The 25,876-nt window shown below is 41.4% G+C and overlaps 1 long non-coding RNA gene and 2 pseudogenes across 1 annotated transcript; 1 reads left to right on the top strand and 2 right to left on the bottom strand.

The window, feature by feature from the left end:
* Positions 1 to 4,993: 4,993 nt before the first annotated feature.
* On the bottom strand, positions 4,994 to 8,598 carry LOC101697017 (homeodomain-interacting protein kinase 1 pseudogene; annotated as a pseudogene).
* Positions 8,599 to 12,594: 3,996 nt separating this feature from the next.
* Positions 12,595 to 13,241, bottom strand: LOC147824762 (olfactory receptor-like protein OLF4; annotated as a pseudogene).
* Positions 13,242 to 15,786: 2,545 nt separating this feature from the next.
* On the top strand, positions 15,787 to 23,171 carry LOC147824761 (uncharacterized). The gene is made up of 2 exons (XR_015442044.1): positions 15,787 to 16,200; positions 21,461 to 23,171. It is a non-coding gene; the product is annotated as an uncharacterized LOC147824761 (long non-coding RNA).
* Positions 23,172 to 25,876: the final 2,705 nt, after the last annotated feature.

Here is a 25,876-nt window from a genome sequence, read left to right as displayed (position 1 = left end):
ACTCCCTACAATGAATGTAAGCATGATGTTGTGTAAACATGTACTAATTAACATAATTTTTTAATTTATTTTTTTCAGAAAATTTACCTATTTTATGGATGCATTGCAATTGCTCTACATTTTACCATATTATGTAGAAAATACTGAAAATACACGCTACTTTGTAAAACCAAAGACAAACATTGAATCCAAAGATAAACTATGTTTTACACAATGGACCCTTTTCCTGTAGTTAGTATTAAATTTTAAATATCTATTTCTTTTGTTAAAATGATTATTTTACATACTCCCTAAGTACATCTGCATTACAAACATAGCTCAGTAATTTCTCAGAAACTGTTTGTAGAGGTTTGTTGTAAAAGGAAGCTCACAACCAGAAAAGGGAAAAAGCAAACAAAACAAAACACGTTTAAAGTTTAAATCACACACAATAACTAGCATATCAAATATATTTAATAAAGTAGGAATTCCATTGCAATATCAAGGATTCAAAGCAGAAATACTAACATTACATACAATGTACATATAATGTACTGCTACATGTAGTGAGATTATTTTGCAAGCTGAATTGAAACCACACATTATATAAAGTTTAGCAACAAACAACCATGTAGACATGCTGCACCATCCATCAGATTAAAAACAAAATCAAAATAGGAAGCAGGCTGGGGCTGTTCCTCTCACTGAGAGGCAGTTTCACTTCCCATCCTAAAACAAATCATCTCATTTAGTGGATTTCTGCATAACAATGCTGAGTAAAACACACTACTGTGCTTGCCTGGCTAAGATCTGTCAAGCTTAGCCCCTCTAGTGGAGAATGATGGATGAGCAATCACAAAAGTAGGCTCAGAAAGGACAGAACTCTTTGAAGTGGAATTCTTATTCCTGGGGTTGGCATTTCAGCTGAACACTGACAATGTTATCAGCCTCTTGGGAGCTATTAAAACTCAAGAGTGATCAAGTGTCCTGATGAGGCTAGATGGCTATATTCGACCCCTCCCCACTTCTTCTCTCACCTGGAAGGGTACAAGCTGGAAATGGACCTGACAGAGGACTTAAAGCCTTAAGCTGCCTTGAGGTCAGGCCATGATGACCCAGACCACCTGCTCACTACATTCACAGGGCTTCCCCTATGCTGTCAGGGCCAGCAATGTTAAACCCCAGGGACAGAATCGAAAGCCACACCAAGCGCATACACATTCAGCAGACAAAGGTGGATTTTTATCTTGGTAAACCTGAAATGTCAATTTACAGACTGAGATTGAAAATCTCTCTAGGTTATTTTTTATGCCACACACTGCTAGTCAGGTGATTAAGGTATTATCCTTTCCTGTGGAGTTAAGACTCTTATTTTAAATGGTATTTACTTATTGGACTAAGGGAAGGGGTGGGGTTTTATTTTGCCCTGCATCTTATTTCTTACAAAAACAAATTTTGTCCCTTGCAAAAAAAAGATAGGAACAAAAAGTGTTTCCACTAGAAACCAGATCTGCCTTAAACAAGAATACCAGAATGTGCTTGGCAAAAAGGAAACATACACCCTGGTCATACACACTGACCAGAAAACTGTGTAACACTAGTTATAAACTACACAAACTGCCTGGCTGTCTTGACCAATATAGTGCGGAACACACAACTTAATATAATGATTTTTAAAAATACAGAAAACACAACATGTTCCTGGTAAGCTGTATTGAGTACCAGTCCCGTCTTGGAAGCCCTTACTCCTTATGCTGACGCAACTCCAAATACTTTGACAGCTCCTCGGTGTTCAACCCGGTACAAAGCTTGCTGACCAGGCTCCATGTGTAGTGCCCAGAATGCGAAGTCCCAAAGACCACCAGGAGGCCGTTTCCGATGTAAGCACATGAGGGTCATTTATTCAAGTTTAAGCAGGGACTCTCAATTGTCTCCGACACAGCGGATCGAGATTGAGAGCCCCGAGTTCCAAATTAGGGGGTTTTTATAGAGGTTACAGCAAGGTTTGGAGATTTTCCACTTAGCAGTTACATGATTGGTTAACATTTAGCGAGCATGAAGTGTACATTTCTGATTGGCTGAACTCATCAGGGGTAAAGGGTGATTATGTATAGGTTTTACAGAAGAAAAGAAGGACAAAGGTTAGTGGGTGACTGTCACGTATTGATGGTCAGCAGACACAGTGACTAATGGTCATGACCACCCAGTACTGACAGTCAGCTCATTGACAGATTGTTCCTACAGATAGTCGGCCCAGGATGTTCATTTCCTGGGTGAACAGATGGCTGAGTAATAAACTTAGGAATCTTGTGTTACAGATTGTGTCTTTTGTCCTAGATCAAGCACATTTTAATCATTAATGTGAGAGGACAAAGGAGTCTACTCCATTTTGGGCAAAATGGAGTCATTCTGGTCTCACATAAGCAAAATGGAGTTACTTTGGTCTCACACATGAAATCTCCCATCTCCAGCCTTCATCTTCTTGACACCATCTCTATATAGAACCAGTCCTAGAACTATCTCTCCAGTATAATCTTCAACTCGGAACACATTTCTATCTTAGGGTAACCTTCTTCCCTCAAATCCTTTATGGGCAGGAATGTCCCCATCCCCAGTACCTTCTACTTGGCCCAGATCTGTGGAGAGCTGAGAGTACCAGGACAATGTCACAGCTTGAAGGGCCCCAAGAATATACAAGTTGTTAAAAAGAAACGTCAAAAGCCTCAGTGATTCAACAGGCTTCGGTTTCTTCTTAACATTCTTCACCAGCTAAGAAATCTTTCTGTGAGTTTCTCATCACCAGCAACACAACAAAACTCTTCATAGTATGGGGACATGGTATGCAATACAACAGGATCTTTGGTATAAATACATCTGTTACATGTTTTTTGTTTGTTTTTTTTTCAACAAGCAAATATTTTACTAGCAAGGTCAATTATTTTCAGGAAGGACTGCCACATGGGAAAAGGAGAAAAAAAAATCTCATTCTAAAAGTGATTGCACATACTTTTTTAAAAAGAATGCATATTTAACATTGGCTTGACTCCTCTCACCTGCTTTCTAAATTCTCACAGAGACAAGGTAGCAATGCACAGTGAGAGAGCCACATGGGGAAAACGCTTCTGTGAGAACTCAGCTAAGACTCCAAAGTGGAAAGGAGTAGAGCTGGCAATAAAGAAGAAAAGCTGTTCTTTTTATTTTTCAACACTGGCAGGGAAACTGAGAACAATGCATCTACACAACACAGCTACTAATCCTATTCTGATACATCCCAGTGAATAGCTTCAGGGTCCATGGGGGCTTGCTGGTCCATCCTAAGGCAAGCTCACTGTAAACTCTATTAACCACTACATTAACATATAAGGCACTACAATAGGGGAAGGGAAGAGAAAGGGAAGGAAGAGACACACACTGAACAACTCCTCACCAGACACACCTGTGCAAAACAATTCCAAGGGTCTCCTCTCCTTGCAGGCAATGCCCCTGCTCATTTAGCACTACAGTAATATGCTCTAATATAATTGCAATTAGTTTACATACATTCCAACAAGTATCAGTTCATTTTGGTTTAAATACAATGGAGATGTTAATTCCATCTCCCGGGTAACACTGGAGGATCAGATACACAATAAATACACAATTCAAGTGTAATCACTACACATTTGATTACAAATAACATTTTAGGCTAGCAGGAAAAATTGCTTGTTATATTTTTCTAATCAATATGTACATATTTAATTATGCAAAATATTAAAACACCACCATTACAAAACTTCTAAAATATTTTAAATTCAGTAATAAACTTTTAAAATATTTTTGGCAATTCCTACATGCACTTATTATATAAGTCTTAATAAGAGAGCTTCCAATTTGCTGCTGGCATACAAAGGAAGCTACTTTAAAGTATAAAAGCTATACATAACAATGTTCTTATCTAGTTTCAGATTATTTAGCTTTCTCCCCAAATAAATCACATAAAACAGAAGGGAGAGATGAGAAAAACACAGAGGTGTATTCTTGAAATTTCATACTAATCTTTAGGCAAAGTTCACCAATACCAAAAACATGTTGGCAAAGCTCATCAATGCAAGTATCTCATAATAGAAAGAGATTTTACATGTAATAAAACCACTACCACCATACAATAATAATCACTTTAATGGCTTTTCTAATAAAATTTAAGTTGAATCAGAAAAAACGAGTTCTTAAAAATAATTTAAAAAAGAATTCATGGCACTTCATTTAAAAAGAATAATTGGTATTCCCATGGTGGGCACAAATTCTCTCACACTGAGTGACTAGAAAATGGTAAGCTATCTTTTTAACACTACCTTGCAATAATCACACATGTGACCAATCAATATGTAACTAGTTAAAAAAAATAAAAACAATTGTCCATTAAGTATAATGCAACATGAAAACAAAACTAAAACAATGCAAATTTAACTGTCCCATAAACAAAGATAAAGTTTTGAGGAGAGATGCCTGATAGTAAAATAAAGACTTGTATAAGCTGCTTTAAAATAAAATAGGTAAAGAAACCTTGAATTTTAAATAAACCAAAAGTACTTATTTTCCTTTTCTCACTTGTCACCAGATTTTAAATCTATCAGCATTTTGTCTCTGCCCAGCAACTACAATAAAACAAAGTTAAATAAAGTAGGCTCGTTTTCAAAAGCATTTATAGAAATCAAGTGAGAGAGAGAAAAAAATTTTCAAAGGATAACTTCAGAATGATCTCTCTCTTCCTTGGTAACTTTAGAAGATGGGTTTCTGAATTCTTCCAAATACCAAAAATTCTATCATAAAAATAAAGAATTAAAAAACAGGGCAAACTTTGGGAGACAATGCAGTCAACACTGAGACAGGTTCCCCCAGAGAAAAGCCTTCAGCTTCAGTGGGTCCCTGCAGAACAAGCTGCTGGCTAAGGAGTTTCAAGAGAGGGTAAAGGAGGTGCTCACCATACATAGCCCATTATTAATAACTCGGGGCCAGGAGCGGGCAACCATGAGCCCTCCTCCCTCATGCTCACCAACTACAAATAAGAATACTGGCTGATCTTGGTAGGACTCAGCGGGTATCCAGTATAAATTGCTGAGCCTCGAGAAGACCCAATGTAGGACTGGGTGGCAAACTGATATTGGTACTGAGCAGGGGGCACACTGGCAGAAGTGAGGAGGCTAGGACCAACACTGACAGGAACCTGGTGCACCAGAGTGCTGGGGTGAGTGGTATAGGCTGCAGCATGCCTTGAAGAGCCCCGTGGGGAGAAAAGATGAGCAATGGAGCTGGTGGAGCCCAATGCAGCTCCAGAGGTGGGGACAGCATATGTATACAGGTGAGGCTGGCTTGGCAGGTGAGCAGGGGCTGGGGCCAGGTTAAGTGTAGGGGGCTATTGTCCTGGAAGGTGTAGGGTGCCTGGGAGAACAGGGCCACAAATGCCTGCTGTCTGTGGGGAGCAGGTTGCTGCTTCTTTCCGGTGAGGCTGGAACTGTTGAGGACTACTGGTCCTGGCTTAGGTTGAGTGGCTGTGCTGGGCTGGTCCCCCCGCATTGAGCTCTATACCCTGTAGGGGTGATACAGCATCCAGATGACTGCCCACTCACTGAAGCCCCTGGCTTGGTCTTACTGCTTAGGAGACTTGAGGCCTGGGTTTCTACAGGGCAGTCACCAAGCTGAGTTTTCAGTGGAGGCACAATGATAGTGAGAGTGCCAGCGCCATCTGCCACAACTCTGCCAGGCCCTTCCAGAAGTGGTCCACTATTGCACCGGAGAGCACTCAGGGTATCAGTGGAACATGGGCTGCTCAAGGAAGAGTCAGAATCTGGAGAATCATTGACAGTTACATAACTGATGATATTAGACCTTGGCTTCAGGCCAGAGCTACTAGGCTTATATTTATTGTCCTCTTCTTCATCAGTGTCACTTCGGATAGTGAGGACACTCACAGGAGGGCTGGGAGTATCTGGAATGATGATTGGCTGATGCTGATCTTGGACAGGGACTAGGGAATTATAAGAAGATGTGTTGTGGACAGGACTGCTCCCAACCAGAGTATAGACTTGGGAAGGCAGAGCATCCAGAGAGGATTTGGAAGAGACTGGAGCAGACTGTTTATTCTTCTTTGAAGGGAGAGAACTGGATTGCTGTTGTCTGACAACATGGGCAACACCAACATTCAGGGGCTGGGCAGTGGCCAGTGTCACATGGTTAGTCAGCAAGGATGGCTGCTGCATGATAGTGCTGTCCTGGTTGCCATGAGAGTGGGCATTCCTCCAGTCGGCTAGCTGCTGGCCACTCCCCATGGCCTCTGCAATCACTGCTGTGGGCTGGACAGAGTTGTGTAGTGCTACCCCAGGCAATTGTTGCCAAGCTGAAGGCAGGAGAATTTGCTGAGTTCCTGCAGGCCAAGCTTGCAGTACAGTAGCAGGCTGTTCAACCAGCGCTGGCCAGCCAGCTGCTCAGCTCAGAGTAAAGGGCACCGCATACTGCAGTGCGATGGTGGCTACTTGAGGGTGGGGAGTTGCTACCATTAGTGGTGTACAGCTTCCCTGCGTAAGAACTCCAGACTATATCTGTAGTGGCTGAGCAGCCGGTGCCTGGGGTACAATTGGTACAGCATTATCCATCCTCACAGGGAATCCAGAGTGCTTTGTTGTTGCTTGTAGACCAGTTTGAAAGGCAGATGGACATACTATAAATGTTTGTTGGAATGGATCTGTCTGGGTGCAAATCTGGGTGGTTCCAGGCTGCAAGGAAACACCTTGCTGGCCAACTCCAGGAACTGGTGCTGCAGATGAAGGATACAAAGCTGATTGGTAGTTTAACAGTGAGACATCTGAATTAGCCAGAGAAAGAGTAGCAGCTGCTGCAGTAGAACTGGAAGCTAGGGCACTGGCCTGATATTTGTGCTTGTATTTGGGGCAACATGGGTATTGAAGGGACTCTTGATCTGACTCACTGTATCATACATATGAACCCTCCACTTGCAGATCTCCATGTTCTGGAAGCAAGACTTAACATTATTGCTGTGTGGAAAATCCAGAAGGTGAGTCATTGTCACAAACTGATGGTTAAGAGTTTTCAGGGGAGTAATCCTCTTATCTGCATCAATTGTTAACATTTTTTTAACAGATCAATGTATTCTCTTCGATCAGCCTTCTCTGCCAACATGTCTGTTCCCTCTAAGTCCGTAGACATATTCACCTGAGCCATGGCATCTAAACAATTAAAAATGTACTTCAGAGCTTCTTTTGATTTTATTCCAGTCTCCAATTCATGTTCTTCAGGTGTCTTAAGCCTCCACAGTGGGGACTCCAAATTAGGATCTCTGTTGAAAAACTTGGTAGTTTTTGTTCCAGCACTGAGAAGACATTCAGCTGGCAGGCCTTGTGTTTGTGAAATGTATCGAATCTGATCATACTCTGAAGCATGAGGATAAAGAGGCCAACCCAGGAACAGCTCAGCTATTACACAGCCCAGTGACTACATATCAATAGCTTCACAAAATGATAATCCAAGAATAATTTCTGGGGCTCTATAGTAGCGTGACTGTAGGCAGGTTGAGCACACAGCTTTGGAAACATGACTGGCAGAACTGAAGTTGATGACCTTCACCCAGTAGGGCTGGTGCACCGGATCCACCAGCATGATGTTTTCAGGCTTGAGGTCGGCGTGGATCAGACCCAGGCTCTTGAGCTTCATCAAGGCTGTGGCTACCTGCTGTAAGATTGGTCTGATATACTTGAGTGGCAGTGGGCTAAACTTACTCTGCTTCAGGAAATCGTACAAGTTCTGCTCCAACATCTCAAACACAAGGCAGGTGTGATTCTTATGCTGAAAGCACTTATAAGAACAGACAAAATTGTACTCATCAGCATTTTCACTGCTCAGGTGGGACAGGATGCTCACTTCAATCTGGCCTTGTCTGGCATAGGACAGGTGGTTCTTCAAGATTTTAATAGCCACAATTTCCTGGTGCTCCGCTTCCAGCACTTAGCTACCTGCCCAAATGTCCCCTGGCCTAGGAACTCCAAGACTTCATAGCTGTTGGTCACAGAACAAAGGATCTCATGCTGGACCAGCTGGTAATCCCCTTCTCCACTAGAACTGCTACTCTTTGTGGTCACAGTGGTGGTCGTGGCAGCAGCATCCACCACAGTCCTGTTTTGCAGCATGAGAGGGGGATGTTCTTCTATGATCTGCACACTACCATTGCTGTCCACTTCCTCACTTTTTCTTTTCAATCCACATTTTTGATATGGCTCAAGCAAAGAAACGTTACTTCTGTGAGTCAGGGTCTGGCTGCTCTGGAAGGTTGAAGTAGCAGCACTGCCTGAGCTATCTGCAGCTGTTACAACAATGTGCTCCACTGCAGGAGGTGGGAGAAGGGGACCCTGGTCATAAGCAGGAATACTGAAATGTGCTACCTGGTGAGAGGAATTGGCTTGCCCTTGTGTGGCCAGGAGGGTTTTGCTGTGGGTATAATATTTGTCGTTGCTGCTCTGTCCTGAAACATCCCAGCCAGAGAGCTCTATTTTCGGTTTCTTTGCACTGCAGAAGGCACTCGATGACACCGATGGGGGGATGGGGGGAAAACACCTGTAGCTGTGATGCCATACCTCAGGAACTGCCACAGGAGCCCTGGGGAAAACCGGCCCAGTGAGGAGATGCAAGGCGGCCCCTGTCACTTGAGGACGACAACACTCCCGGGAGAGAAGTGGCAGGGAGAGTTGCCCCTCAAACAAGCAGTCTCGCTCTCCCCGGAACGCAATCCCGCTCCGCTGCAGCACACTCGGCCCGGGTGCGGGGCAGGGGAGGGTGGAAGGAGGCCCCCCCGCAGGCAGGGCTCCTCCTTGCAGCCCGCCGGCCTGGCCTCCCATAATTTTTTAATTTAAAAACCTCCATTTTCCAGAGGAAGAATGAAATCAAACCCTGGGTTGATTTATTTTGTTGCTATTAGGAATGGTTAAAAAGTGGGGGAGCAATATGAACATCTTTAAAGAAAGTCTGCAATGTGGAACAAGAATGAGATCAGTATTAAGATGTGCATGGTGGCAAATGCCTATAATTCTACCACTTGTGAGCTGAAGGCAGGAAGATCACCATGAGTTTGAGTTAAGGATAAGTTACATAGTGATTTACTGCCATTATGAACTACACAGTGAGGTGTTTTGAAAATACAAAAAAAAAAAAAATGGTATCAGTACTAACCACTATGGACTTTCTCTGTTTTTTGTCATCACCTCTGATCTCAGAAATCCTTCCCACAGTGGATGCAGCAGTTCTCAATCCCTTGCCCCTGTGATTTACTTGGAACTCCTAAAGGGTAGAGCCATGTAAAAAGGGGATCACTTCTTGAAGAGACAGGAAAAACAAATGGGTACTTTAACTGTCAAAGGGTCTAAGTGCCAGGATTCAGCTGGGAAGATGCCCTGTGTGTGATATCAGACAGCCATGTGTAAACATATGTTCACTCTGTTCTACCCAACAATGTGTAAGAGATTACACAAAAAATAATGTATCCTTTTAATTCTTTAAAAATATTAATATGTCTCTCTTATGCTTGAAAACATGGTCCCGTTAAAATGAAAAAAGTACAAGTAATTGAAAACTCAGATGTTGCCATTTAGGAATACCTCCGTATTGGTTCACAATGCTTTGGTTACTTCCATCCTCATGCTCATTCTCATCAGTACCCTAGGTAGAAATCTCCTCCCTTTTGAGGAGCTGAGGAGACAGTTTACAGACAACCAAAAATCTACTGCTGTGGATTAAATGTCTAGGAAGCAACACCAGTGTGGGAGTAAAAGAAAACTTTGAGAATTTGGGGACCCCATCACATGCAAGTACATAAGACTAAAAACTCTTGCGGTGAGGAGTGCGCACAATGCATTATAACATCTCACTATCCAAACTTTCATGTGTGTTCATGATGGAAAACAACGACTCCAATAGTCCTTCCTCCATCCATCTTTCCCTTTAAAAGTTAAATAAGTTCCCTAATTACCTAAAAATGAGTTCCTTTATGGAAGAATGTTCATAGGTCACATTCATTTGTTCCTACCTGACAAATCAAATCTTATACAGTACACCTGTGGAAGTTGGTAACTGGAATGTTCATAAGTTGGAGACTTACTGTACTCCGTTAAGCAGTTTCTTTATGGGGTTATGTTCAAAATCTACAAACCCATACCCCCCACATGCCAGAGAACCATTGAAGGCTCTACATAAACCCAGAGCATTGACATCAACAATATCAGGTAGGGACAGCCTATTTTATTCAACCATGGTGAAGGAGACATAGCAGTACAAAACTGATTGGAACAATCGAAATGCAAGGCAGCAGAAACTGGCTGATTCTATACTATGATCTTGGAGGCTCAATGTGCAGAGCTTTTAACTGCCAAAATTGGTCCATTTTATCCCAATCTCTAGTGACTTCTGAAATGTAATGAAAATTGAAGAAAAGAGATGAAATGAATTTCCATGAAAGGTTTTGGATCATCTGCTATTCAAGAGGAATCTCAAGTATACTACTCACATGTTATTTTCTTCCTTTAAATAAAAAGATAGATCCTCAGTGTTTTATTTCCATTATTCATTAGGGCAAGTTACACATAATTAAATATTTAATTTTTACAATTTTCAAGCATGTATTGGTATCATTATTGTGCAAACAATCTTTCTATATCTCCAAAAATTTTTTCAACTCCAAAATGAAACTTTGCATCCATGTGAATTCCACCTTCCCCAAATAGCTACAATTCCAATATGAAAATAATAAAATATTGAATTTATCAAAATTCTGAAATAAAATGACCAGTTTTTAAAAGTGAGTTTAGAGTGTTTAATTTCACAGTATTATCAAACCTACATTCCAAATGGATATCAAACATCTTGGGATTAAAGACTCCAACTGTAGATCCTCTTCAGGTTACTACAGATATCTCTGTTCCTCAGGCTGTAGATGAAGGGATTCAGCATAGGGATGGCCACAGTATACATCAATGAGGCCACCATGTCCTTGCTGGGAGAATACAGTACATCTGAACTGTGATACATTCCAATACCCATTCCAGAAAATAAGCAAAAAGCAGACAGATGAGAATTATAGGTAGAAAAGGCTTTGCATCTCCCGCTAGATATGGCATATTTAGAAGGGAGGAAATAATTTTATAGTAAGAGAAAAAAAAAGTCTTGCAATGGTAAAAAGACAAAGATAACACCACAAATATATTTGACTATGGTTTTGAGTAAAGGACCAGAACATGAAAGGCTAAGGAATTAAGAAGAGTCACAGAAGGAATTAGCAATTTCCACACTTTTGAAGCAGGAGAAAATACTTAGGATTACAGAGACAAAACACATTGACATGTTATTGATGATCTTGACTGAACAGCGGAGCTTGGGATTTTGAGAAATGTATCAAAAGTGTAGAGATTCTATATTTCCCAAAAGAGGGGAAAATGTGTACATATACTAAAGCCACATTACTAGATCAAAATTTGATCTGCGTTATTGTCTCCCTTTGTCTCTCCACAATAGAAGCTCAGATTTCAAGATTGCTTATTGTTATGACTCAGCTTATTTTATCATTCTTTTATACATAGATATGAAAATGACCTTCATCACAGGCTACTGTACATCTAGATGTTCCCCTCATGAACAAATGGTTTGAAGGCATAATCATCACAATTATGTTCTTTTTTGTTTACTTGCTTTGATAAGAAGAAAGTGTGTTAGGGCAATTTTAAGCATAGGATAAATTAAGACAGCAAAAATGTAGGAAAAACCACAAAAGAATTGGGAATTCAAAAGGAAAAGGCATATTTCAAAAATTTAATTGTTTTAAAAACTGCTTGCTCAGATAACTTTTCCTTTTTCCTTTATACTTTTAATTTATCTTTCTATTTTGAGGTAATTTTAGGTTAACATGGAGTAGTAAGAAGTGATGCAGATCCAAATATCATTTACTCACTGAGGAAATCTGTAGCACTGTATCATAGCCACGATGATAATGTTGAAAGCAGAAATGAAGCCTGCAGACCAAAGGGTTCCCTGGATTCCCATGTCTATAGTAGCTCTATTCATAGTAGCTAAGATGGGAACAAAACAAGGGCTGTCACCATGTGGATTGATAAAGACAATGTGGACCATATATACACCATGGAAAATCAAACAGCCATAAAGAAAAATGAAATCCTTTCATTCGTGGGAAAGTAGATGGAATTGAAGGACATTATGCTTTGTGAAATAAGCCAGATTAAAAAAAGAACTACTATAACATTTCCTCTTATGTGATGAAATTTGTTTTATTGAAAAAAGTATACCTTAATATATAAAATAGTGATTTGTAGAAGTTAAAGCCGAGGATTTAGCTCAGTGGTTCCACTCCCTGCCTTGGAAGCACAAGGTCCAGAGTTTGATCCCTGGTACCAAAGGAAAAAAAAAGAAGTTAGAAAGCTGGGAAAAGTTAGGTAGATAAAGTAGACTGGATGAGACTAATGCCTGCTATATACATGTGTGGAACTATCACATTGAAGCCTATTAATATGTATAGTTAATACATATGAATCAAAATATGACAAAATAAAATAGAGTGGTCCCATCAGCTCACTGATCACAAGTGTTTCTCCTTTGTATGTACATCAGCAGAAATGGTAGGTACATCACCACATCATTAAGAAAGGTATCAGAACAAGCACAGTGGATCACCTGATTGAGTTCACGGAAAAAGTGTGGGATTTCCAAGTCTATGCAGAATGACGGCCTTAATATCAGTAAGTTTTGTAGCAAAGCATGTAGGGCATTCACAATCCAGGACACCAGGACTAACAAGCTACAGAGACTGGCATTCATGATGACTTTGTAATGCAGGGGATGACAGCCACATAGCAGTCATAGGCCATCACAGTTAGCAGGAAGTTGTCCAAACCTACAAAGAGTATGAAAAAATACATCTGGGTGATGCAGCTTTTATATGTTATAACTTTGCTCTGTGTGTGTATATTCACCAGCATCTTTGGTACTGTTGTGGAGGTGAAACAGATGCCCATAAAGAAGAGATTGGAGAGGAAGAAGTACATGGGTGTGTGCAAGTGGGATTCTGAGATGATGGCTAGGCTGATGAGCAGGTTTCCAATAACAGTGGTTAGATACATGGAGAGGAATATTCCAAAAAGAATTGGCTGCAGTTCTGATTCCTTTAAAAACCCCAGAAGAATAAATTCTGAAACTTGTGTTTCATTCCTTGGTTCCATGTTGTTGATGGGACTATAAGAGGGGGTGTGACAGGGAGGGAAGAACAGAAGAGAAAGGGAGAGAGAGAGAGAGAGAGAGAGAGAGAGAGAGAGAGAGAGAGAGAGAGAGAGAGAGAGAACTGACACAAATTACTTAACTTTCCGAAGTTTTATCATTTGTATCTTACAGGTAAGACATTGTTTTCATGTTTCACATATGAATTGATATCCTGTAAGTGATCATCCTGCCATGTCTGATTAGATATTACCTTCCAGTGCTCAGCCTTTCCTCAAGACCTCCTGTGTTCTGTAAGTATAATAAGAAATTTGTTCATTTGATGAATACAAATCAAATGTAAACTTTGTACAGGAATTTTGTGACAGTGTGTGAATAGTGCAGAAAACAAACATCCCTAAAATCTAATTATGGAGAAAGAATATGAAGAATTATTAAAAAGTGTATAACATGGAAGATCATGGCAAATGTTTGGGGGGGAAGAATGAATGTGGTGTTTCTTTTAAATTAGGATTCAGGTAAAAGCAGCAAAAAAGGTGACACTTGAATATGGATCCCAAGGTTTATATATTCCTGGGGGAAGTACATGTCTGGCAGGAAAAAACCAGACACGGTGAAAACCTTGAAAAGGGGGCATCTTTCAGATGTTCAAGATCCACAAGGAGCCACAATGGCAGCATAAATAAGCAAGAAAGAGAGAGAGGGCTCAGATGTGGAAATTAAAAACACTGAACTCATAAGAGAATGAGAGCAGAATACTGATGAACAGAAGCTGGGGACTCAAAGGGGAAGGGGGGATAAAGGGAGTTAGTTAATAGGTACAAAAACATAGATATGAAAATTCCTTCTAGTGATCAACTGCACAGTAGTGTAACTATAGCTAAAATAGATTTTATTTTTTTTTCCTCAGGACTGAACTCAGGGTCTTATGCTTGCAAGGCAGGCATGGTGCCACTGAGCTAAATCCTTGGCCCAACAATAGATTTTTGTCCATATCAAAATAACTGGAGAAGAGGGGTTTGAACATTCCTAACACAAAAAATGACACATGATTAAAGATGTAAATGTGGCAGTTAACTTAATTTGATCATTACACATAACATGTATGTATCAAACTATCTCATTATACCTCTTAGGTATATGTAATAATTATGTATCAATTAAAAATCCAAAGTAAGTTAAAATAAAAATGTGAACTAAACAATCTCAGCCCTACTAACTATATCAATTTTTCTTGCATAGGATAATAAGCATTTGTAATCTTGATTTCTTTAGTGGTAATATATAATAATAATGGCACCTAATTCATAAGGCTATTGTGAGAAGTAAATAAGAAAGATGTAAACAATTTAATTTTTAATAGGGGAGTGATGAGTGATGCTCTCAGAAGATGGTCTGTTGTGTTTTTATTCAGAAGCAAAATCATATGTAAATAGAACTCTTCCCTCCTATGTTTATTGCAGCCCTATTCTTATCAGCCAAGATATGAAATCAACTGAGCAGTTGATCGATGGATGAAGAGTATGTGCATCAATGCAAGCATGTATAAAGAACACAACAAATTCCAGTCAGTCATAAAATGAATGAAATTCTGATATTTGTGGGAATACCAAAAGAAATGGAGGGCATTATGTTAAACAAAAACAACAAAAAAGCCAAGAATAGAATAATAATTGGGTCATTCATTTATGAATAGTAAAAAGCTTGATGTTATACAGGGAGTAGAATAGTGGCCACTGGATTTCAGGAAGTGCAGGAGTCAGGAGAGATGGAGAGAGACCTATAAGGGGTATTGAAACGCCTTTAGTTACAAGGAATTAGTGCTGATGTTCTATAGCACAGTAGGTTAGCTGTAATCTACAGCAATCTAATGTATTATAAAACAACTAGATGATTCTGAAGTTTCCCAACACACAAAAATGATTGAGAAATGGATATATTAGTTACCCTGATTTGGTCAACACACACTGTGCAGATGTATCAAATTAACATCATATGTACCATAAATATATACCTATTTTAAAATATATTTTAAATTACACTAAATTAAAATGTACTTTAAATTGTATTAAAATGTTGAGGTAAGAAGGCCTTATTGCTGCTGAAATATGAAGGTAAAATGACTGTGCCCAGTGGTTTTGGCTTTGTATTATATTAGGTTAGCTACAAAATTTTTCGTTGAATTTCCATTTTTTGTCTTCAGATCTGGCCTCTGTATTATGAACCACCATTTAGAAATCAATTGTTTTTTTAAATTGAGATCCATTTACATTTTGATAAACTCCTTGTATGTTGAAAATATAACAATTCAAAGTGCATGTCGTGCATCTAACACACCAAACATCTTAGTTTAGCAACACAGTGTGCTCCAGAGTATCAGTTGTTCACCTTCCTGATAAGTGGCTTATCAGTGGAAGTAGGGCTCATGGGAAGTGCACAGCATCATGAAACAGTGTCATATAACATAGCACTACCCTGGGAAAAGATCAAAATTCAAAGTTCAAGTATTGTTTTTATGAAAAGCTTATAACTTTGGCATCATTGTTGTGGGGGGCCTTGCCCCCCCGCTAGAACTCTTGAGTGCCTTTTACGGACATATCCGGGCCTGCTGCAAATCTACCCGGCAACAAGGAAGTAGCCCCAGTACCCTCCTCTTGCTCCTCCCCTCTAGCCCTACGGTATATATGTTGTAACAGCTTCTGCAATAAACGAGACTTGATCAGAAACCTGTCTTGTCTCCATCTCTCGTGTCCCCTGTCCCCTCTCATCCTCGCTCCCCCTCTAGGGTCTCCGTTGACTTACCCGCGGGCCGGGACAAGTGGCGCCCAACGTGGGGCCAGAGAACGGGGGATCCAGTGAAGGACGCTGCTCAGGGGCCCTAAGATTAAGATTGAGGAACAAAGAGCACACTCGACACGGGAGAGGCTTGCAATTGACGTGGACCTGCCGTCTTTTTGCACCTCGGTAAGTTGAGCAGCGATTATGGGACAGGGCATTAGTCAGCACGAATTGTTTGTGCAAGGTCTCAAGAAGACATTACAGGCACGAGGGGTAAAGGTTACAGTCAAACAGTTGTTAAGATTTTTTGATTATATTAAAGATCTCTGTCCCTGGTTCCCTGCTGAGGGAACCATTGACGAACAGAGATGGAAAAAGGTGGGGGAAGCTCTCCAGGATTATTATGCCACTTGCGGACCCGGGAAGGTCCCTATTGCGGCGTTCTCATATTGGAATTTGATTAATGATATTATTTCTCATAAAGCGAGGGATCCACTGGTGGCGCATGCTATACAGGCTGGGGAGGTAGCTCTCCGAGATGGTAAGGGGCTGACACCCGCCAGTGATTCTGACGCAGTCTCCCGGGCCAATATGGCGCCGGGGCCCAGGCCCGTTGAGACCACGACTTCTTTGTCAGACAAAGAAGAGGACTTGATGTCCTTTGACAGTGACGACGATCCCGCCCCCGACGGACATGACGTCCCTTCGGACCAACCCCAAACGGCCACGAACCCTGCCAAGCCCTGTAGGGCAGGGCCTCGCCGAACCCCTGCTTCCTTGCTTTCCGCCACCGCCTCTAGGACAGCCCCACCCTCGCGGAAGGTTCCGCCCCTATATCCCTCCCTTCAAGCCTATCGTGGCCCGCCTCCGCCCCCAGATCCGCCCCAAGAGGGCTCCGGGTCGGAGGAGCCCGCGGGGGGAGCATTGTGGGGCGACTCCGGATATCCCCCTCCTTATATCTCTTCAGGCCCCGACACTCCCACTCTGGCATGTCCTGTTGTTGATCCCCAAAAGGAACTCCGGGACAAAATAGAATTTCTAAAAGAACAGATAAGGTTAGAAAAGGAACACCAAGAACTTATTACCCAGCTTGAAGGCTTAAGAACAGGCAAAGCCCATAAAAATGTCCGTAGAGAAGACAAACTTAAACCACGACCCCCCGTTAGAGGGGCGGCCCCTAGGGTGCCATCCGGGTCGGGAGTATCCCTGAAACTTAAAAATGCGGAAGCCTTTCCCGTAACTAAAACTACTGACGCACAGAGACAGGCGTGAAGACACCACAGTGGTTTTGATTTTAAGGTCATTAAAAAATTTAAAACGGCTGCAGCTCAATATGGGGCCACTGCACCTTACACCATGGCTATTTTAGAATCGGTGGCAGAAAATTGGCTCACCCCAATTGATTGGCAGACTCTGGCCCGCGCCACCCTTACAGGAGGTGATTATTTATTATGGAAATCTAAATATGTTAAAAATTGCCGAGAAACTGCTAGGCGCAATGCTCAGGCGGGGAATGGATGGGTGCTTGACATGCTCCTTGGGGAGGGGGCCTACGCCGCCAACGACCAACAAATACAATTTGATGCGGGGTTATATGCCCAGATTCAGACAGCCGCCACTAGGGCCTGGAAAAAGCTCCCCTCCAAAGGAGACGTGAGTGCCTCCCTCACTAACATTCGGCAGGGCCCAGACGAGCCATTTGCGGACTTTGTCCACCGCCTTCTCACGGCGGCAGGCCGGATTTTTGGGAGCGCGGAGACAGGGACAGATTTTGTTAAACAGCTTGCTTTTGAGAACGCAATGCCGCCTGTCAGGCCGCTATCCGCCCCTATAAAAAGAAAACTGACCTTTCCGGCTACATTCGCCTTTGTTCTGAGATTGGGGCCGCCTACCAACAGGGCCTTGCCATGGCGGCCGCCATGCAAGGCTTCACAGTCAAACAATTTTTGCAACGCCACGTCGGCAATAAGTGTTTCCGGTGTGGGGCCACCGGCCATTTTGCTAGAGAATGCCCGACCACTAAAATGCAGGGCCCCAATGCTCCGCCCCCCGGGCCCTGCCCCCGATGTAATCGGGGGAGGCATTGGGCGAGTGAGTGCCAATCCAAAACTGATGCCCAGGGCCGACCCCTTCCCCCTCTTAAGGATTCGAATTCGGGAAACGGGAAAGGGGGCCAGCCCCAGGCCCCCAACTCCAAACAAATTTACGGGGCGCTCAATTTTGCTCCAATAAACAGCAATCCATTTCAGACCTCATCAGAGCCACAAAAGGAAGTGCCGGATTGGACCTCAGTGCCACCACCCACACAGTATTGACCCCAGAAATGGGAGTCCAGGCCCTCGCCACAGGAGTCTTTGGACCCTTACCTAGAGAGACTTTTGGCCTCGTAATAGGCCGAAGCAGTAGTACCATAAATGGGCTGTTGGTTTACCCAGGAGTGATAGATAATGACTACTCTGGGGAAATTAAAGTTATGGTTTCTTCTCCCAAAGTTATTAATACCATTCAATCAGGCCAAAGATTTGCTCAATTGCTACTCCTTCCCCTTCTCTCTACCTCTAATAAGGCTCTAAACAACGCCCGAGGCAGCCAGGGATTCGGCTCATCTGATGTTTACTGGTCAGAGATACTTTCAGCACAAAAGCCTCTCGTGACCTTGTGGTTAGATGGGAGACAATTTTCTGGGCTGGTTGACACTGGTGCCGATGTAACTATCATAAAGGGAGAGGATTGGCCTCAGGCATGGCCATTAAAAGACACCCTCACCCATCTCGGGGGTATAGGTCAGAGTGAAAATCCTAAACAAAGTGCCAAAGATCTGACCTGGAGAGACCAAGATGGTAATCAGGGCACCATTCAACCTTATATCATTTCAGGGTTACCTATTAATCTATGGGGAAGAGACTTACTATCACAAATGGGGATAATTATTTCCAGCCCCAATGAAATTGTCACTATGCAGATGTTTAAAAATGGGTACATTCCAGGAACGGGACTGGGGAAACACCCTACAAACCTTACTCACCCCATTGAGCCTGTCCCTCGGCCCCCTCGGGCAGGACTAGGCCATTTTCCATAGGGGCCATTGACACTCCTGCGGCCCATGCTGAAAAGATTACCTGGCTCTCAGATGATCCAGTGTGGGTCGATCAGTGGCCCCTCTCTAAGGAGAAATTGTCAGCAGCTCAACAGTTGGTGCAGGAACAGCTTCATGCTGGCCATATTATTCCTAGCCACTCCCCTTGGAATACTCCCATTTTTGTCATTAAAAAACGGTCGGAAAAATGGAGACTCTTACAAGATCTTAGAGCAGTTAATAAAACCATGGTACTCATGGGAGCTTTACAACCTGGTCTCCCTTCGCCGGTAGCCATTCCCCTTGGGTATTACAAGATTATTATTGATTTAAAGGATTGCTTTTTCACCATTCCCTTACATCCTGCTGATCAAAAACGCTTCGCATTTAGCCTTCCAGCGACCAATTTCTGTACCCCAATGCAGCGCTTTCAGTGGCTGGTTCTGCCCCAAGGCATGGCCAATAGTCCCACCCTGTGCCAGTCATTTGTAGCCGCGGCACTCCAATCCACCCGAGACAATTGGCCTCAAATGTATATTATCCATTACATGGATGATATCCTTGTAGCGGGGCAATTAGGAAGTGAGGTTTTAGCTTGTTATGCTGACCTTCGACGGGCACTTGAATCTCATGGCCTCCAGATTGCCCCTGATAAGGTTCAACTAAAAGACCCTTATAACTACCTTGGATTTCAGATGAAGGGACGTCACATTTCCTCCCAAAAGCTTACCTTGCGGCTGGACGGTCTTAAGACTTTAAATGACTTCCAAAAATTGCTAGGAGACATTAATTGGCTTATGCCCTATTTAAAGCTCACTAAACATGACCTGAAGCCTCTCTATGATACCCTACAAGGTGATAACCACCCTACTTCACCTCGACAGCTCACTGCCGAGAGGCGCAAAGCCATCAGTACAGTGGAACAAGCCATTCAAAATCAAACAATTACTTTTATGGATTATAACTCTCCTTTACAGTATATCATCTGCAAAACCTCCCTCTCTCCCACTGCTGTCTTTTGGCAAACCGCTCCCCTTTTGTGGGTTCATCTCCCAGTTTCCCCCAAGCGGGTCTTTTACCCCTATTATGTTGCAGTTGCAGACCTAGTTATCTTGGGCAGAGACCATGGAAAGATGTACTTTGGAAAAGAACCTGATGTCATTATCCAACCCTACCCTAAGGACCAGGTCGATTGGCTTATACAAACCACCGATTCCTGCCCAATTGCTCTTGCTTCTTATTCAGGGTTATTGGACAACCACTATCCTCCCAGCAAACTTATTGACTTTGCCAACAGACATGACTTCATTTTCCCGAAGATCACTTCTTGCTTTCCTCTGCCAGAGGCTCTACCCGTTTTTACAGACGGTTCTTCCACTGGAATGGCTGCCTATGTGTGGGATGATAACATTGTCCAGTTCCAAACCGCCCACTCTTCGGCCCAGTTAACCGAGCTCCAGGCAGTCATAGCGGTCTTTACCGCATTTCCTGCCTGAGCTTTTAATCTCTTTACTGACAGTGCTTACATTGCCCAATCTGTTCCCTTATTAGAAACATGTGGACTGATCAAACTTGCCTCTCAGACTGGTGGTCTTTTCCTCCAATTACAAGATCTAATCAGAAAACGATCCAAATCCTTTTTCATTGGGCACCTTCGAGCCCACTCTAACCTACCCGGCCCACTTGCAGAGGGCAACCGCTTAGCAGACCTAGCCACAAGACCTCAGGCTTTTGCCTATTCAATAAATACTGATGCCCCCAGTCCGATTGACCAAGCACAGAAGGCACACCAATTCCATCATCTTAATGCTCACACGCTTCGCCTTATGTATAAGCTTACTAGAGAACAAGCTAGACAAATTGTTAAGGCCTGCCCTACGTGCACTCTGCACCTTCCTACACCTCATCTGGGAGTTAATCCTCGTGGCTTGATTCCAAATGCCCTATGGCAAATGGACATCACACATTACCCTAAATTTGGAAATCTTAAATATATACATGTCAACATTAATACATATAGTGGATTCATATTTGCCACCCTGCAATCTGGGGAAGCTACTAAACACGTCATTGCTCATCTCCTCACTGCCTTCTCAGTGCTTGGCTGCCCACAACAAATTAAAACAGATAATGGTCCTGGCTATATCAGCTCTGGCTTCTCCAAATTTTACAAACAATTTACAATAACACATATAACGGGAATCCCATATAATCCACAGGGACAAGGCATTATAGAAAGGGCTAATCTCACACTTAAAATTACTTTAGACAAAATAAAAAAGGGGGAATGGTATCCTACTAAGGGGTCTCCTAGAAATCTGATATCACATGCACTATTTATTCTTAACTTCTTAAATTTGGATGCCAAAGGTTTATCTGCAGCCAATCGTTTCTGGCAACCAGAGACGCAACGACAATTTGCCTCGGTGATGTGGAAAGACCCCCTGGACCACTCATGGCACGGGCCGGATCCTGTACTTATCTGGGGCTGAGGATCGGTGTGTATTTACTCCAAGGAAATGAAGTCAGCCAGGTGGCTCCCAGAACGCCTAGTAAAACAAGTTGATAGGTGTGCTGATGATGCCGATGACCTGACGTTGTCCAATCTTAACCAGTTAACAATGGCACCTACAATTACAATCTAATAATCATCAAGAGTATAGTATAATTCAATTTGGCTAGTTATATTTGGGTGCACCCTAATTTTACACACTGTCTTATATGTTTGTCTATTGTCTGTTGTTTGTGTTTGTACAGTTGAGCTCAATATGTTCCTTCCTCTTCAAAGGATATTCGCCTATTGTTAAATTGACTTATAGATAATATTATTAAACTAAAGACATGCTTTTCTTCCCAGGTTGTTAATTGATCAAAGTACCACTGAAATTTATTTTATGAAAGTGACGTGCATTGTTACCCACACGCAACAATCAAATTACAATTAACAGTTATAAAATAAAAAGATATATATTCTTAATTGTTTGTCAAAACGATTATAGATGGGAACTCCCTTTGATGAATATAGAAGTGGCCACCCAGAAAATGATTATTCTGGTCTTAATTCATTAAAGGGACCCCCTAGTAAATTTTATATTATATAATCTTATGGGAGACATATCACAATGAATATTATCTAAATATGTTATAAATTGATTGTATTGGTTGTCCTTGATATTTAAGCACTAAATATGTTGTTACAAAACGTTCATATTGGTTAAGTTCTGAATATGTTATTGTAGCATGTCCACATTGGTTATCTTCAAAAGCTTAATCAGGGTAGCTTAACTCTCTTATTCACAGTCTAGCCTTAAATGAACATTGCTGTTTTTATGCCAACAAATCTGGGATCGTCAGGGGAAAAATTCGCGAACTTCAGGAAGATTTAAACAGATGACGACAAAAATTCACTCAAAATCCCCTCTGGACTGGCCTCAATGGTTTCCTCCCTTATCTCCTCCCTTTGCTGGGACCCTTATTGGGTCTACTCTTGCTCATTTCTTTAGGGCCCGTACTTTATAACAAAATCATGGCCTTTCTTAGAGCCCAGATAGAGGCAATAAAAACAGCGCCCATACAGGTCTACTATAATAGATTGGCAATGGCTGACCAGGACGAATGTCGGACCATCGATTAGGTCCTTGCCGTGGCAAAGTGTTCTCGCCCCACCTGGTGAGTGGGCTGGCAAGCCAATGACGGGCAACTGAGCAAGCGTGCCATGCAATGAGAGAGCCCTCGTGTGCCGCCTAAGACAGGTGCCAGAGCCTTGATTCTCTGGTTAACCGATGACGGGTAAGGTGCACGGTGCAGACACGTGTGTTGCTCTGACCCAAGACAGGCTCAGCCCCCGCAGGCTTGGCTCTCCTGACGCCTTTCTAAAATTATAATTTTAAAGGGAGGACCTGTGGGGGGCCTTGCCCCCCCGCTAGAACTCTTGAGTGCCTTTTACGGACATATCCGGGCCTGCTGCAAATCTACCCGGCAACAAGGAAGTAGCCCCAGTACCCTCCTCTTGCTCCTCCCCTCTAGCCCTACGGTATATATGTTGTAACAGTTTCTGCAATAAACGAGACTTGATCAGAAACCTGTCTTGTCTCCATCTCTCGTGTCCCCTGTCCCCTCTCATCCTCGCTCCCCCTCTAGGGTCTCCGTTGACTTACCCGCGGGCCGGGACACATTGTAAAGTTGAAACATTGTCAAGTCAAACCATTATACAGTAAATTGAAAACTTTCTTCATACTGAGGCTAAGTATTCATTCTCTGAAATATGCTTGCATCTCTCATTACACACACACACACATGCAACCATTGTAGAGATACAGCACAATGTATTCATTCCATAATTTTCTCTTTCCTAGCTGCATTATTCAAAAGAAATATATACAAGGCAATCTATCATTATCAAATTACTTTCTTCTAAGGAATGTAGAAATGTTATCCAATTCATTTTTATTCCATCACATGTAGCCTTGGGGCTCCAATTTTGCATGCATACCATTTGCCTTATGTTTCTTCTATTCATTGTTTATTGGTGTATTTTAGGTATGCAATACGATGACATTCATCATTAGAAATTTGTACCTTTATGTGATATATGTTGGTTCTAATTTTTCACCATTTCCCTGCCCTCCCTATTTACAAAAACAGTTTCAATTTTTTCCTTTTCTAATATTTTTTCTTTCCTTTGCCCTACCCCTCCCAGTTGCCCTTCCCCTTTAGACATTTTCTTCCTATTTCACATTATTTATTATACATTTTGATCCTTACACATTCAGCTTCTCACACCAGAGAAACTATTCTGTATTTACACATGTGTGTCCTATTTATTTCACTTAAGAGTAAGGCCTCAATGTGCATCCATTTAGCTATAAATATCTCTAGTTTCTCATTCTTTATTGCTGAGTAGATTAAAAACTAGACCCATATCTTTCACTATGCACTATACTAAAATCGAATTGGATCAAAGATCTAAATATTAAAACAGAAAAACTAAACTTGCTGAAATGTCGGTTAGGTAGAACTCTATGAACAAAACCTCAGTAGCATGGGAACTAGTACATAAAATCAACAACTGGGATCTCATCTTATTAAAAAACTTCTATACAGCAAGATAAACCACCAACAGAGCTAAGAGACAACCTACAAAGTGGGAAAAAATTTTTACCAGGTGTTCCTTAGACAAAGGACTACTATCTAGAATATATAAAGAACTTTAAGAAAAAATCAGACACCCTAAATTTAAAGATTCAATTCAAAATCGGTATCGGAAATGAACACATTTCTCAGGCAAAGAAGTAAAAGCAGCAAATAAACATATGAGAAAATGTTCAACATTGGTGGTCATTTGAGAGATGCTGATGAAAACAACTCTGAGATTCCACCACACTCCAGAAAGAATGGCTGCTATCAAGAAATCAACCAACAACAAATGACTTATGTTTTAAGAAGTACACACAATGAATGGAGACAAATAGCCCTGATAAGGGGAAAAGTTCTACTAAGCTCAAGGGGAACCTGAGAGAAAGTAAGGAAGCAAAAGCTTTCCTGTTTCTGGCAGCATTCCAATTTTTATGGTATCTCCTTCATGCCTAGCAAAAATATTAAATAATAAGATTACAAATAAATTTATCAGAAAGAAAAATGTAACAATACATTTTGATGTCATGAAACATACAGATCTAATACCACAAAAGAAATCAGTGAGTTTTGAGAATAAGTTAACAATTGATGGAAAAAAATCACACAGAAAAGAAGAAAATGTTCTCTTGTCTTTTTCACGAGAATGCAGAGGAATTGTGTTTCCCGTGACCCTTCTACATTTAGTTGATCAAGTGGTTTTCACATAATGTGACAGCAGATGAGAGAGCACCCTGTCATGCTTTTCTCATTGGGCCCCTCTCTTTGTTATTCTTAGGCTTTGGGGTTGATTTCTGTATTTTTTAAGCAATGCATGATACCTGTATACGTTTAGGGGGTGCAGTGTTTAGGGGGTGCAGTGTGATATTTTAATTCATGTATACAATGTGTAATGATTACATCAGAGTGACATTTTCATCACCTTAAGCACTTATTTCTTTGTATTGTCAAAAATATTCTCAGCAGCTATTTGGAGTAATTAATCTAATTAATTGTTGTCAATGCCATAGTTGCCCTACTGTACTACAGAATATTAGAAGTGATTCCTCCTATCAAGCTGCATATCACCCCTATATCTGTTAACCATCACATTTCCATTCCTTAATCTCCTATACTTTTCCCAGTCTCCAGCAGCCACTATTTTACTCTCTAAGTCTATGAAGAATATTTTTATTCACAACCCCAATGGGCACATTCTATTCCTGGACTTAAAGTTTGTTCAACATATAAATAGTTCCACTCATCATATCAAAAAAATACTGCACAAAACATGACCATAAATGTTTACATCAAATAATGGTCTCTATATGATATATGACATATAGACATAACATTACACTTACATATATTTGAATGTTCTCTTTTTTAGCTGAATTAATGCAAACTAAAAATGAGTATGCACTTTATATACATTAATGATCTTCTTATTTTCACAGTGGTATATAAATATGTAATGATTATATAGAACATATTTAAAGGAAAAGAGAAGATTTTAAAATAATGGCAAAGTAATAGAATCAGTTTAAACACAGAGATTTTAAACAACTCAAAACTGAAAGGAAAAAATCAAGCCTTATGTCAAAGAAGATATATAATATCAATAATTTAATGATAAGATGTATTGATAATTAACAGACAAATACAAACACATAA

The sequence above is a fragment of the Heterocephalus glaber genome, unplaced genomic scaffold (genome assembly GCF_053883595.1).
Source record: "Heterocephalus glaber isolate CG9 unplaced genomic scaffold, H.glaber_assembly_v1.0 deba00001532, whole genome shotgun sequence".
Lineage (NCBI taxonomy): Eukaryota > Metazoa > Chordata > Mammalia > Rodentia > Bathyergidae > Heterocephalus > Heterocephalus glaber.
The sequence above is the reverse complement of the archived record's forward strand: the minus strand, read 5'-3'. Positions and strand labels throughout refer to the sequence as shown.